A 14,088-nucleotide genomic window follows, 5' to 3' on the forward strand; every position below is an offset into this window, starting at 1 on the left:
GACCGCCGGGGCGGGCTGGAGGGGCCGGCGGGAGCGCGGTGAAGAATGAAGCCATTGTGATCCCCTCTCCTCTTCTCCTGGAGCTGCCGCCCCGGCGGCTCTGCAGGGATCACTGCCCCCGCGGCATGGTCACTCTCGCGCTGCCAGCCCTGATTGGCAAATCAGCCACGCGCTCGCGGCATTTGGCTGGCGGCGGTCTGGGCACTAATGGAGTCTCCTACTAAAGGGACAGCGTAGGAGGGAGAACAACTCCGTGGTAGGAACAGGTGAATGTGCGTTATTGACATCGTTTGCGATTCAAAGTGCTCTACAGTGTCAGGAAAACATTTTCCCCCATTAAACAAACAATCTGCCAGACAGTTTCAGGCTCTGTCACTCCCCGTCAGTCTCCCCAGCAGCAGTTTGGCAGGTTCTGGCACACTCCCTCCGCTTTGATCTTGCTAAAAGAAGGCTAGCACTGAAGGAAGGTAGGTGGCCATCCCTGGGAGGTGACAACCCTTCGCTCGCCATGGTCAGCAGGAAGCCAGAGGGATGCTCCAGCGAAGGGGATGGATGTGGTCTGCACTGGATCCCTGGAGCAATACCTGGCCCATGGCAGAGCCACACCAGCAAGCCCAGGGCAGCAGTACACAAAGAGAAAGGGGCAGGCTACCGACACAAGGTGGCCCTCCCCGTATCTCAGGGCTGACGAGGCTGCAGCGGCAGGAGCACAGGTCTTAATCCCAGCTCTGGCACTTCCTCGATACGTGACCCCATGCTGCTGCCTGTGTTTCCATGCCCCGTCTCTGTAGACTATTCAGGGCAAGCGCTGGCACACACTTATATTTGCCCAAGGCCTGGCACGGCAGAGCCCGGCTCCCACGTCCACGGCTTGGCTGGGGGCAATGCCGCAGCAGTGTCCGCAGGAGGCACTGCCTCTAGGTAATACGCGCACCGAGGGCCAGGCGGGGCAGCAGAAGGGTGAGCATCCTTCGAGGGGACGTGGCATGTCACGCCCAACGAGGCTTGTCCTCTGCAAAGGGACGTTGATGCAGCAGATGAAGTGATTTTTTTGCAAGGACACAGCAGCCTTTCAAAAGGTAGCAAACGCTTTCTCCGAGTTACTCAGTTACACGTTCCAAACTCCCAAACTACACAAATCTCCTGAGAAAATGCAAGTCAGTCAGAGAGAAATCTTGGAGCCACTTCAAACGTTTTGCCAATAATTCATGCAATGAGATTAAAAAAGCCATTTCTTCCTTTGCCAAGTACACAGAGACCAGAGTGTTCTCTATTGTGTAGGAACATCACAGCATGTAGCATTTGACAAGGAAAGGTCACTGGGGAGGGGCCACAAGTCCTTTTTTAAGAGGCTGCTACCGGTGTCCTTTGGAAAAACTGGTTTTCCTCTGTAGCAGAAGCCATAATTGAATGCCCAGCTAACTGGGCTGAAATACCTGCCCAGGGTTTCTTTTAAAGAGACTCTGTTGGAGGATTCTCTGCTCTCTATCCGACCTGGGCCCAGTCTTCCAGTCATGTAAATCAGCAGACAGGCATTGATTTATCCTGAGTACTTTAGTGCTCTAACACCACGCTGCAGCGTGGGCAAGATACCAGGCAGCAGAAACAAGCTGAGAGCAGAGACTCGGGTTCAAAGGAGTCTCAGGGTATGATGTGCCTGATTTCTCCAGACTTCCAGGGACAATACAGCATCTTTTTCAAGGGAGTAAGAAAGCCACTGGAAACTACCCCTTAGTCAGACGAGGTAGTACAAGGAAGGACAGACATTAGGAGCCACAAGCAAATGACCATAAATCTAGTGATGCTTCCCAAACTACTTCTTCATCTACACTGATGGGTGAGTAAGGAACAAATTCCAGCCACAGTAGATCATCTAGTAGGTGTATCACTCCCCTCGTTCTCTAACACGACTGTTGTGGCCCCACAGAATTCCAGCCACAGCGAACGGACAGGCTGCTACAAGATGCAAAGTGAAGACCTTCTCTGGAAACACACAGAAAACCTCTGAAAACAGTTTGCTGAATCTAGCATCAAGTTTTTGGGATGGGATAGGAGACTTCAAAATACCGTTGGAAATCCTTGCCAAAACACTGCTGTGGTATAAGGACAGCTCCTGAGACACCACAACAGAAACACAGATCCAAAATCCCCTCTCATTGTAATAAAAATGGAGCCATTTCATCATGACTGATTTCTTTGTGTCATCATCAATTTATCCCATGTAAAGCGAGAGATGACCCTCAGACCCCAGGGGATTTAGAAAATGCTACAGGAGTGCAAGGAGCATATCGGGGCGCTCTGAAAATACCACTAGAAGCTGTCTGCAGAAATCCCACGACAATCTCAGACATAGACCATCCTCACAGTGAGACACAATAGCAGGACAAAGCCAGGCGGCAAGGCTGTTAGAGGATCCGTGGAAGTAAGAATGCAGGAAATACCAGGCTGTCCAGCCAGTGGTCTGTCTAAGCCCATAACCTGCCTCCAACAGTGACTGTAATTCAGAAAAAAAACCCCAAAACTCTGCAAGAGGTAATTATATAACAAGGTACAAGTAACAAGATTTTCATGGAACTTCCTCCCAATCACTGGCAGTTTCCAGCTGGCTCCTCTGCAGAATGAGTCCCATCCCAGACTTGACTATACCTTTATAATTCAGGATTTCCTCGTGATCTGCCTGAAACAGCCCATGTCTTTTTGTATCTTTCCAAGATCACAGCCTCATCAAAACATTATGCTGCGGAGTTTCATCACTAACAGTGCACTGGGCTGAAATAAAAAACAAAAAAGTATTTTTTCTACTACAACTACCACTACAGTGGTGAGTTACTGCTAATTCAATTTCAGTGGCTGCCAATCACTGATTTCTAGAGAGGCCCATGAAAGGCTACTTGGTTTGTTACCAAGCAGACAGAAGGCATTCTGGTAGTTGTTAAAGGGTTTCTAGGAAATGGCAGAATTAGAAAGCCCTATAGCAATAGCAGGACGACTTCCATTTGTGTGTGTCTGTGGCAGGACAGCCTGGTGGCTCTGGTTGACAGTATGACCCCCTAGCATGCAGGAAAGGCCTGTTTGCTTCTTAGCTGCAAACACAAGTAACTGATGGAATCTGATCTCACTTGTAAACCTAGTGGGCTGGGCTGATACAGGGATACCGGTAAATCCCATCAACTTCTCTGATAGTTACAAAAGAGCCGCTTCTTCACCTGAATCAAAGCAGGTTACAAAAGTGCTGTTTGCATCAGCCTCTGAGCACCCTGCCCACCGCAGCTCACATTGTTTCATCTTGGGACATTATGGAAATGCCCAATGGAAATACCCATGATTATGTTGTAGGGGGCAGCTGAGATTCCTGGGGGACAGAAAATAGACCCTCCATTAGGAATGAGAATTTTCACCTTTGTGGGCAACTTTCTTAAGATGCATTGCGATGGAAGAAGACATTACAGGACCATTCACAAAAATTGTAATGTGATGTCCCCTTTCTAAAGGTCATTGGTGGCAAAGCCCACCATGAAGCCAATGAAATTTTAAAGTTTATGGCATTTACTTGTCACTGTTGGCCAGCAAATTCCAAAGATAAAACATATCAAGAGTCTTGCTTGACGGCAACCCCCACCCCCCCCAACACTAGCTTGTGACATGCTACAAAATGGCAAAGGGATCAGACCTGCTTTAGAGACTATGAAGTGGAGAGAGAATGAGAAAAGCCCATGGAAATACCAAGACTCTAACATTTTTTTGCATCTGTGGATAACAGCTTGGTGGCTCCGGCTCCAGCAGGTTGTGGGACCTACAGCGCACATAGAGAAGGACTTGCAGAACTCTTGGAAGATACCATTTATTATTCAGCTGGAAACACAGTTAACACCAGTGGGATTTGATCTCCCTCATAAATGTGAACAATTTTTACTTAGAGCAGTCAAGTGACCACTAGGGCTCCTTCAGCCTGTGGGACTACAGAGTACAGTTTTAAGCAGTTTTATTAACTTTAGTTTAAATCACTTCCAGTACTGATCCCCCTAAAGATCAAAGCTGTTCCATCATTTATACCTGGCAGGCAGTAAAATCCTTACGTAAATCTGTAAGTCCCCTTGTTAAGTTTAACATTCATCACTTAACACCACTTAGCAGCCAACCAGGGAAGAGTGTGCCTGCCAGGCCCAGCCAGTCCCATCTGCATCTTTGTAGCAAGGATCCAAGGCTACATAAAAGGAGTCAAAGGCTTCGTCCAATATCTGCTCCTCCAAAAGACACAGATGGGAGATGGCCCTTGGAGAATGCATCTCTGCTCCCCATTTCATCTGTGCCCCCATGGTAGCTATGTCTGAATTCCTTAAGTTACTAGGAAATCTCAGAGAGCCACAGAAAACATTTTGTGCCTAATGAGGCCTTCTTGGACCACAGTGTCATCAGACACTACCATGTCCTGCTAATGAGCTTCTCTCTGTGCAGCGTGGAGCTGCACTGAACTGAACTCTCCCCATAGGACGACACGCCGTGAACTGGCAGATTAAACTTTCCGCTGGACCAGGGACAGTTGCAAGGCACTGGGATAGCATCCAACTTCAGCTAAGCGGAGTAGGGATTGAGAACATGAATTTATAACCAGCAACCGCCAATGAGGCGTAGGGAGCCATGTGTACAGCATACACTTGGGGAAGAAGACTGGGGACTAGAGAAGAGTTGATTCCACCTAATGTAGGGCAGGCAGGACATGAAAGGACCATATCCATTCACTAGAAAACAATATAGGAAAACACAGAGGCAGGACCATCATGCCTTTAAAACAAAAAAAAGAAAAAAAGAACAAAAAGGGCAGAAAATAGGTATGTCCAACTAATATTTGAAAGCAATGGTTCCCCTCATTGGGTTTAGAAAATACACCCTATACAGCCAAGGATGCTCGGAAGGAGATCCAGATCCAGCAGCCCTAGGCAGGGGCCATAGTAGTAAAAGGGCAAATGGCCCACCCCTAAGAGATGACAAGTCTGGAATGCAAACCATGACAGAGGGAGCAATGAAAGACAGGGACATTTAGACAGTGTAGTAGCAGGAACTACGCAAGATAACAAGAGAAAAACTAGAAGATGGAGAGATGGATACCATCCAGAAGAAAACTGCAGCTACCCACCACGACAGTTTCCATTCCCCTTTGACTGGTACAAGTGCAGAGTCTCTGCTATGCGATGTGCCAAACCATTTCTTTCGGAAACACTTTTCTGAAGTTTGCTCCTCTTTTTATTTCTCCCTTTCCCCCTGCTTCCTCTCTCCCACTCCCCCCCTCCCTCTAGGCAGAGATATGTTTCTCTCAGCTGCTTCTGTGCCTGTGACTTTACTGCATGGGGGAAGTCAGTCCGGAAGGTCACCTCTTTCATCAAGTATTCTATTTGCATCCAAAATTGTATGTACATGAAAAATGTGGTCGTGTGTTGCACCTAGCTGCAGACGCAGATGAAATTCTGTGGAAAGCCTGATGCACACTAACCTTTGCAGATGGTGCAGCTATTGCTGAAAAATGGATTGCTTAATAAAGCATATCATCCGACATATTTGCTGCTTGGCTAGCCAAATAGAAGTTGTTTTTTGCACAAATTTCCTTGTCAAATTTGTCAATGTTCATGTCATTTTTGCTTTAGGTCACAGAGCAAGGTGCAAATTCTTGGCATCTTTACTAGTTGCAAGCCAATTTCGGCTATTTCTAACAATGAACTGAATTTCTCTGAGGATAAGACACTCACTTTATGGGGAGGAAAGGAAAACAGCAGGAAGTGGATAATTTTTTTTCTGGGATTTTTTTGTTGTTGCTTTCTCTCTTTTCTTTTTTCTCTTCCTTTCTGAGGGATAACATTTGCATTCATTTACAGTCCTTGTTAATTCATAGCAGAGAGAAAGAGGCCTTTTAGCCTGTTAAATAATTTATTTTGTTTGACTATTTGGTGCAAGATGCACACAGATTTTTTGCACTGGTGCACAGAAAATGTATCCCTTTGTGCAGGAAAACTTGCAAGAGAAGAACAGATCCAGTCCTTTGGCATTCTCAGATTTGGAAGGCAGAGGATTCTCCCCTTCCAACTGTCTTCTAGAAGAGTCGGTTTTTTAAGCCTCACAACCTCTTACACTAGAAGCCACATAATGTATCTGTTTTGTTTGTTTTCTACCTGCTCTATATTCTTTGGCTCTGCCTACAGACACATCGTGTTCCCTTCTCAGAAGCACTGTTTTCAAGCCTAATCCCTTCCTCCTGGGTTTCAGACCTTTTTGCTACATGGTCCCTTCCCAGACATAGTCATGGCAATCAGCTCTACTCAGAAGCAAAAGTGAAGACTGCCATTACTGTGTTTCCTACAATAACAACCTCAGCTGGGGGGGCTTTTAAAAACACAGCATGCTCTTCCTGCCATGAGGAAATAGTACCAATCCCAGGCACTGGGGTGCAGTCCATCAAGAGGGCCACAGGGAACATGAGCAGCTCATGTAAGCAAATATGGTGCATGTGTGAAAGGGCTGGAGCCCCATTCAAGCTCTTCCTCCACCTCATGGCATGGCCAAGTCAGGTCATAAGAAAGAGGGCACTTCTGGGCTGTGGTGGCCCCTCAGGAGACCAGACCCTACTCGTTCAGTGGTGCTGCATGCAGTGCTGGCAGCATGCACTTTGGGGTACAGAGCTCCACATCCACCCATCCACCCCAATATACCACAGTTTATCCAGCCCTCTACAAGGAGGGCTGCAATTTAGGTGTCAGGCATGGTATTTATTTTGCATTTCCCTTTTTTGTTCAGTACCTCAGCAGATACAGTGTTTTCCATTTACTAGAAACATGCATTCTTCTCTGGGCTGTGCCATATTCCTGCAGCAATTACGTTTCTCTTTGGAGGATTCATTTCTCCCTGAATTCCCACCCCATACAACGTCCTTTATCAAGTATAACCTTTTCCAAAGATGCACCATTTGCCAAGTGCATCCGCCAGTGATCTATTCCTATAAAAGGAGGACTTTGCTGCAGGACGCAGGCATTTGACATAATTCCATTTGCCTCCCAAATAGGTTGCCCCTTCAGAAAGTACATTCTTCTACAAGGAACATTTTGTTTACAAGGTTTATTTTGTTAGCAGGTGTATTCCCACTAGTAAGTTTTCCACTGCACCATTTTTTTTTAAAGGTCTTGTTTGGTAGCCAGATAGCCGAGACTGCCTGTGATAAAGCCAGCACAAGTGATTAATAGCAAAGTCTCTGCCATTTTATTATTAATAGCAGTGTGTTGACTCAATTAAATCCAGCCTGCTTTTTTTGGCAGGCCTTCGCAATTATACATATCATTATGGGCTGCAGCCCAAATGCATCCTGGGAGTAGACCAGAACTCCACATTAACTTTTTCTGGCTCTCTCTTTGCAGGTTGGCCACTGTTAACATGTGGGCTATAACCAATCCGGGCTGCTCCAAGGATGGCAGAATAGAGAAAGGACAAATGGCAGAGGTGAGGAGCACACCTAGAAAGGGCATGCCCCCCCCCCAGCCATAAACAGCCTGGCAAGCACATCCTGGATCCACCCCTCCACACTGAACCCCATAAACGCAATGTAATGTGTCTGGACAGTACCTGTTACCAGCAGGGGTGATTTTCCAGCACACTGAGGGGAGTGTTCAGTAATCCCTTCCAAAACAGACTTGCAAGCAGCTTGGCCTGGCTTGAAAAGGCACTGAACTGAGGTTCAAGCCTTTATTTTGAGGCCAGGCTCCAGCAACTTGTGTTTCATGGTGGTGAGAGACTCATCTCCTAGTAAGGCTGGAACACCCCAACTCAAAGTACCCTGAAGCATGCTGCAGGCATACTCTAGTGCTGGACACACTGCCCCTACCTTTTGAAACATCCCAACTAGTCTGTTGGGAGGAAAGCCAGTCATGGGGCTAAGGCATAAGACAGGACAGGACTTATGTAGGACAGAGCCAAGTTAAGTTCTCAGCACTGATATGGACTCCATGTGTCATTGCAGGTGAGTCTTCTATTCACACAAAGTCCTGGGGCATTTTCTGTAGCCTCCAAACTCAAGAGATCCGTGAGTCATTTAGATCACTTGTTATTTAGGAGAACCAAGCTTGGGTGTCTAAATGGTCAATGGGGAACTGCAGAGACGAGGGTAGGTTGCCTTACCTCGGATTTCAAAGGAAGCCAGATTCTGGGGACCCTGGACAGCTATGGTTTTCTCACAGCCTCTTGTGACAGCCCATCCATAAATTGATGTGCTGTTAATCATGGGAGAAAGCTCTTTTTGGATGTGAATCTCATTAGACTTCTGTATACAGCACCCAGCACAGTGAGAGTCTGATCTGAGTTTTAGGCCTTGCCATCACCCAGGTAACAAATCATAGTCATGAAGTGCTGGAGGAACAACCAGATCTGGCCCCTTGCAAAAGCAGCATATGTTGCCCTGCAGCACTGACCCATCATTGTCCTTTGCAGACTGGGTGGGCTTCATCTTCCTGCAACCTGCTAACCAGAACTGGCAACTGCAGTTATATCCTCTAGCATCCATACAATCCATGATACCTCTCACTATGCCTGCTGGATTTTTCTTCCCAAGCCCCCTGCTCACTACAGCTGCAGATCTGGATTCTTCTCTCCGGGAGACCCTGGAAATGTCCCACCTTCCTGTAGGCACCCAGGGCACCACCCTTCCTGCAGCATTAGAGAAGATCCCACCAGCCACAGCTGAAGCCCCACAAAAAGCAGTAGATCCCATTTCCCATTACCTCAACACAGGGAGATTTGCAGCTGAAGGCTCTTTCCAGCTTGTGTTACTTCATCTTCCAGAATCCCATTAAGACAGGAGGGTACACTGTGCTTTCCATCCCAGCTTGGCCTGTCTCCATCCATGTCGTCCATCTGGTTTATTTGCTGGCATCAGACAATCCACAGCTGTGGGGCTCTTGCTAAACCAGGGTGGAAAAGTTTAAGCGCTTGGCCTATATTCTACTTCCAGTGCCTGCAATGCCTTTGTGGAAATAATTCTGCTGGTGGACAATGGATTGCAGAGGAGCTCTGCTGTCTATATTCCCCTGTACAGCTCTCAGCAGTTGCAGAGAGGACTTCATTTGTACCGAGCTCCAGCCATTGATGAAGCTGATGATAGCTGCAGAGTGGGACTGCAGCATTGAATATGGGTGACAGAGCACATGTGTCCCACAGATCTATAGATCTACCAGATCTGTGGAGGTCCTCCAGGAAAGTTCCCATCAGTCTGTGCAGATGCTTAGCTCCATAAGCCCCTCTTGGCTGTCCCAGACAAGGAACAGCCTAGGTGGCACCCACAACTGAGCTTTCCCTTGTGAAGTGGGGGGATGCTATTTCTCCAGACCCGGATGGTGAGTGGCTTCCCACCACCACCCTTGCGTCTTCTATCCCAGAGGGCGGATATCCCAACCCAAGGCCAAGCTTTGGTAGGAAAAGTCTCTGGACTCTTGCCTCCCTTTCTGAGGGCCAAAGCAGAGCTTGTGAAGAGTGAGTGCCTCCCTGAGGAACCTCAGCAACATGAGCAAACGTCACCTCTGACAACGCTGAGTTCAAGTACCCTCAATGTGTCTGGGAAAGACCCAGGGAGTTCTGGCAGACAGGATGGGATGCACACATAGCAGTGGGGAAGAGGGTACTAGGAGGATTGATGGAGGTATTTGGGGGTTTTGTTCAACCTGCATTTCTTCCCAGACAAAAGAGGCTGCAGATCCATGGCCGTGGCTTACAGAAGTGCTTCTCCTAGCAGTACACCTGTTTTGCCCATGCCTATAGCCATAAAAAAGACAAACACAACTCTGGTTGATGGTCTTCAGAAATCTGCTTAAAGAAGATGTACCTACCCTTCATGGATTTGGTGGACACAGCAGCCACGTCCACACAATGACGGGACAATGCCACTTTGCTTAAAAATATGTTAAGAATCTAAGACATTTGTTCTGTTCTTGGTTCAACAGGAATCTCATTTTGGTTTTTAGATGTATGGCACTGACCGTTTATGAAGCTGGGCAGAGGAAAAGGACTTTTTTTGCAGGATATTAGAAGCAATAGTCAATTCTCTTCCAAAGACATTTGCTTTCCCCACTACGACGTAAACCAGACCCAGACTTGACCCACATCTCAAACATGGGAGAACGGGACTCAAGCATTATTCTAGAAAACCCAGCCACAGTCCAGCACCCAAAGTTTCGTTATCTAGAGTGACATCATGTCTCCTGCTCTAGACATGGGGCTACTAACTTCCAGTGTGATGTCAGCAGTTCCCTCACTTGAAGGCCTTTTTATTTTTAAGGGCAATGCCAAACATTCAGAGAAGCCAAAGTTCTTGAGCCCACTGGTAATAAACCAGAATGCTTATTACCTCAGTAAGTCTGCCTTCTTCTGAGACTTCCTTAAGCCCAGGATGAGCGACCACCAGAGAGGAGATGATCAGATATTTGCAAGGGCTGTCCCTGTCGCCCCAGGACCAGTTAGTGGGAACTGAGCTGTTATTGCTTCTCTGTTATCAGTTACGGCAGGAGCTTCCTTGCCTTGTGGCTGAGGCTGCGTTGTACCAATGACTCACAGAACATAACTAAACCATGTAAAATGTCATCCTGCGTTTGCCATTAATAAGCTTTCAATTAATAATACAAATTTCCAAGAATACCCCGAGCCTGAAACTCAGCGCTGTGCTGCCTAGCAGAGCCAATCAGGGCACTCTCAGAGTCAAGCCACAATTAAGTAGTTTTGCTTTCCAGGAAAGATCACTCCTTGCTGCTGCAGTTGGAAAAGCCCAGCTCCAACACATACACAGACCATACTGCCCCATATGGGATAAGACCTCCTGTGATCTTAGGGTCTGGGACTGAGGATCGCAGGAAAGCTTTCAGGCTGGGGTGCAAAGGTTTTATTTTTAAATATCACAAGACCTGATTCTGCTTACTTGCTGGTGTAAGTTACCCACTGACATACATGAGGTTGATCAGCTGTAAAAGCAGGAAGACAAGAACTGGAGCTGTGTTTAGGAGGCCCATAGTCAAAATCAAATGCATCCAAAAGCACAGGTACTATTGCGATGCCAGCTGACACAAGATCTTCCACCACATATGCAGGTTTTCGATACTCAGTGTATACATGTGAACTTTTTCCCTGTTCTCAGCACAAGTACACAGGAAACCACAGGCAGATTAGGCTTGCATCAAACACGCATCAACCTTTCTGAAGGCAGATCTAAAAAGCATGGGGACACGGCCTTGGCCATGTGTATGCCCCTCACACACATAAAGGCAAAGACAAGGAGCACATTGCCACCTACCCAGGTGCTGCACCCTCTGCTCCCTGCACACAGCTCACCTTACCTGGAGGAAAATATTCCTCTCTCTGGTATGCAGACAAAGCCACTCAGTATCCCCAAGGACACCCTCTCTCACAGACACACAGAGCAAGGCATCTTCCTTATTTCTGTATCACTCGTGCAACTCCTTCTCTGTGCCTACAGTCATATACAATCTCTTGCTGTCTGTACACATATATGTCCACAACATAAACACCCTTTCAATAAGCAGGCATGCAGACAGATGTGCTCATACACACACACACCACCCCCAGGAGGAGCTCCAGGTATTGAGAGGTAATCCTCCCGGCTCAGAGAGCCTGGTGAATGGAATAATTAATTTTCTGACGAGCATGAATATCACGCAAAGGCAGCCACCCGGATATGGTGGAACATTTCCAGCCAATATCCATGCTATCCGGATATTTGGATTCACCCATCCCCAGCTTCTGCTCTCAGCAGTGCTGACGGCAGCAAAGCTGAGCTTGCTGCGCTGATTGGGAAGGCCTCACAGATCTGGCTGGCTGGCCTGGATGGTAGAAAACAGTTGAACTGCTGTGCATAGCCCTCTCCTCCTTACCACCACAGACAGAGACCTTGCCAGCTCCCATCCCTCAACCTACTGCTCCCACGTGAAATTAATTGCCCCCCAACACCCACCCCTCACTCTGGTCTCTGGGGCAGGGGAGAGAATTGCACAAGCAGCATCAGTCTGCTCAAACCTGACAGTCCTCCCTGGTGGAGAATTAAGGACAAGTCCCTGATTCAAGGATGCGAATTCTCCAGGCTACAAATCAAATTTCTGTCACCCCTAATCTCCTCCCATCCTGGCTGAAGTCAGCTTGTTCTCCTCCATCTTACAGAGAAGGGTTAAAATGCTTGTGGAGAGTAACTACAGACCCTAATCCTACAGGACAGAGGAAGAGGGAGCTTAGAGAAGGACAGGGGATGCTAGGCAGAACAGTATTCTTAGACAGTGGTTCGAATTGCACCCAAACCCAGAGTATTCCCAGTCACAGAGCTATGACGCCCCTAAAGACTAAGATATACAGCTATTTGCTTCTGTGCAAATGTTCAGCCGGTGCTGCTTTAGCGTAGTTGACCGGTCTAGACAGAAACAGAAAGAACGAGCTTACCGTGCTGGACACCTGAGTCCCATTCCCAGCTCTGTCTTCAGCTTTGCACGTGATCAGGGACAAGTCACCTCTGTTCTACAGCTGTAAGATTAACACAGAAATACTTGGCTTGACTATTTTGCCTGTAAGCTCCTCAGATCACAAGCTCATCAAGAACTCTGGTCAAGAGCTAGACCAAGACAGTGCTAGTTGCCTTATAACAAAAGGATCCCTTGCTGCTGTAGCAAAAGCACAAGCACATGTGGCTAGAAAGTTGAAGGTATGGTCATTTGCACGTTGTCCAAGATACACATGTGTATCTATGCTCCTTGCATGGTGCCACACGTCACATCAGCAGTCTCTGCACACATTCCACCTCTTAAGTGCTTCTATCTTGGAATTCACATCAGGGAAGAAAATATCTGGCACAACTCTTTCCAGTAGACCTGAGGCCAGGAACTTAACTGTATACTCTTGGAGGGGAGTTTGCTGAGGATTTTTGCATGACCTCAAGTCTGAACCAAAGTTCAATGTGATAAAGTCAACTTTCCGTTGTGTAGGTTGGGTTCTATGAACCTTCTGGTTCTGATCCTTCCCAGTACACTTGGACCTTTGAATTTTTTCATCCACAGTCATGACGCTTGGAAATACCGTTTGGCTTTTACTGGGAACTGGCAAATTTAACACTCCTTTGTGCATATGAGAAATCTCTTAATCTTCTTTTTTTCCTCTAAGATAAGGTAGGAAAAGAACTCAAGGGAATTATCTTACTGTAAAATTGAGGCTTACAAGTAAAAGCAGAGTCATGAAATGAAAAGCTAAAGGTCCTTAGTCATGCTGAACTTGCTTTTTCAGCTCCTGGGGTTGTTGCCCATCCACAAGAGCTCAGTATGTTGCTATTTGTATTTGCTAATAGGTCCCACAAAAGAGAGAAAGGATTGTTGTGTAAGTCATTGCCCCAGTCCAGAGTACATCAGGAAATTCCCACGGATGTATACAATACAGAAGCAAACAAAGACATCCAAATATCTGCTTAGTAAAAGATACATCTAGCTTTTCAAAGAGTGACATACCAATGTGATGAGGAATTAGTCAAAATCCTGGATTAGATATGGGTCCAGACTCTACTGTCCTCACGCTAATGTGACTTCCCCGCCTTGTGTGGATGGGCTGAGGCTGCTCTGCCCAAGACCCTGGGATTAAAAAAAAAAACAAAAACAAAAAACATGGGTGGAGTTTTCAGGAGTACCAAGAGGGCTTAGGAGTGCATGTCAGTGAGATGTGTGCTCCTGAGTCCCTCCACTGCTTTGGAAGTCTTCCAGGCTTAGGTGTAAAATAAAAGGCAGGGAATATATATGGCTGCTAGGCTAATGAAGCTTAATTTTTTCCAGCTCCCGTTTATTCTTTGGTTTCACTGCAGAGCATTGATTTCGCATTCCTGCATCTTTTAGATATGCATATACACAGGCATATACATTTCATATATAGGCAAATATACACAGACCTAGGCATGGGAGTATGTTTATACATGTAAAGCAACTGGTTATTTACAAGCTGTTTCTAAGGTTATAATATACATTGCTATTATGAACTGCTTCATTAATCTGTCAAACAGATTGTTTTCTCTCTTTCACCCCTCTTCCGTGT

The 14,088-nt window shown here is 46.8% G+C and overlaps 1 long non-coding RNA gene across 1 annotated transcript; it reads right to left on the reverse strand.

Annotated features, from left to right (window-relative positions):
* Nucleotides 1-2,658: 2,658 nt before the first annotated feature.
* Nucleotides 2,659-13,627, reverse strand: LOC115348028. Its single transcript, XR_003925714.1, has 3 exons — nucleotides 13,515-13,627; nucleotides 12,463-12,543; nucleotides 2,659-2,769 (listed from the first exon to the last, which is right to left on the reverse strand). It is a non-coding gene; the product is annotated as an uncharacterized LOC115348028 (long non-coding RNA).
* Between the last annotated feature and the right edge of the window lie 461 nt (nucleotides 13,628-14,088).

This window comes from Aquila chrysaetos, chromosome 11 (genome assembly GCF_900496995.4).
Source record: "Aquila chrysaetos chrysaetos chromosome 11, bAquChr1.4, whole genome shotgun sequence".
In the NCBI taxonomy this organism is placed as follows: Eukaryota; Metazoa; Chordata; class Aves; order Accipitriformes; family Accipitridae; genus Aquila; species Aquila chrysaetos.